This window comes from Arachis ipaensis, chromosome B2, assembly GCF_059453495.1.
Source record: "Arachis ipaensis isolate K30076 ecotype BB chromosome B2, ASM5945349v1, whole genome shotgun sequence".
Classification (NCBI taxonomy): Eukaryota; Viridiplantae; Streptophyta; class Magnoliopsida; order Fabales; family Fabaceae; genus Arachis; species Arachis ipaensis.
This window is the reverse complement of record NC_142437.1, coordinates 50,429,191-50,430,816: the sequence shown is the minus strand read 5'-3', so window position 1 is coordinate 50,430,816 and position 1,626 is coordinate 50,429,191. Positions and strand designations below refer to the sequence as shown.

General features: G+C 41.8%; 1 non-coding gene across 1 annotated transcript; it reads right to left on the bottom strand.

Moving 5' to 3' along the window:
• Nucleotides 1–1,122: 1,122 nt before the first annotated feature.
• Nucleotides 1,123–1,226, bottom strand: LOC148573939 (small nucleolar RNA R71). Its single transcript, XR_015906588.1, has one exon. It is a non-coding gene; the product is annotated as a small nucleolar RNA R71 (small nucleolar RNA).
• Between the last annotated feature and the right edge of the window lie 400 nt (nt 1,227–1,626).

Genomic DNA, 1,626 nt, shown 5'->3' with positions numbered 1-1,626 from the left:
TAAGATTCCGCCATTTAAATTTCTTGTCATTTACGTTTCCCGCCAATTTTACATTCCGCAATTCTCATCTAAATCTTGATTCCGCTCAACTAGAACACACTTCTAATCCGAATTGCTCACTCAACCAATCCTTGTGGGATTCGACCTCACTCTATTGTGAGTTTTTACTTGACGATAACCGGTGCACTTGCCGGAAGGAATTTTGCCAATCGTGCAATTTCCTAAATCGTAGCATAACAAGTTTATGCGCATCAAGTTTATGGCGCCGTTGCCGGGGATTGGTTTTCGATTGACAATTCTCAAATTGGAAGTTAACTAGATTGAGCATTTTTCTTGCTTTGTTAATTCAGTTCAAGTTACTTGTTGAATTTTTAATTTCTGCACTCTGTTACATGCTTTCTTTCTTTATGCCTTTAAATTCAAGCAACTAACTCACTGACTCACTAACTATTTGAATTAATTCCTCAACTACTCTAACCATACTCTTCCATTAACCAAGAGTATTTCACTTGTTTGTTGCCTGTGCTGTGTTCTTGTGTGACAGGTAGGAGAGGAGAGACATCAACTCCTCCATATACCGAACCAGAGAGGACCCTTCATAGACTTAGAAGGGAAGCAAGAGGGAAGAGAGTACTGAGAGAAGAGGAATCTGAAGGAGAATCTGAGGACAATTTTGAGGAAGCTCTAGATCTCAACATGGATAGAGAAGTTCACAACCATGAGAGAGCTGATGGAAACAATGCCATTCCCGAGAGGAGGGTTCTTAGTTCATACATAAACCCAACCTCTGGGAATTGTGGTAGCAGCATTCAGAAACCACCCATTCAGGCCAACAATTTTGAACTCAAACCACAGCTAATATCACTTGTGGAGAATCATTGTTCATTTGGTGGGAGTGCTAATGAAGATCCAAACCAACATCTCACAAAATTCCTGAGAATTTGCGACACTGTGAAGTCCAATGGAGTCCAGGAAGATACCTATAAACTGCTCTTGTTCCCATTTTCACTTAGGGACAAGGTAGCTAAGTGGCTGGAATCATTCCCAAGGGGGAGCCTAACAACCTGGGATGAGGTGGAAAGCAAGTTTCTGGCACGTTTCTACCCCCCACAAAAGGTCAATAGGCTTCGATCTGAGGTTCAGACGTTTAGACAACAAGATGGTGAAACTCTCTACGAGGCATGGGAGAGATTCAAGGATTTGACAAGGAAATGCCCACCAGACATGTTCCATGACTGGGTGCAATTGCATATTTTCTATGATGGACTTTCTTATGAATCAAGGAAGGCTGTAGACCATTCATCAGGAGGTTCATTGAACAGGAAAAAGACTGTGGAAGAAGCCATTGAAGTGATTGAGACAGTGGCTGAGAATGAGTACTACTATGCATCAGAGAGACACAACACTAAGGGAGTCATGGAGCTGAACCATGTTGATACAATTCTAGCCCAAAACAAGGTGTTTGCCAAGCAACTAGCAGAGCTTACCAGGAAATTAGAAACAAAACAAGTGGCTGCAATACACACACAAGATCAAGAGGAAGAAAGTACTGAAGGAGGTGATTGGGAAGAGGCCAATTATGTAGGAAATCAACAAAGGCAACCATATGATCCACATTCCAACACT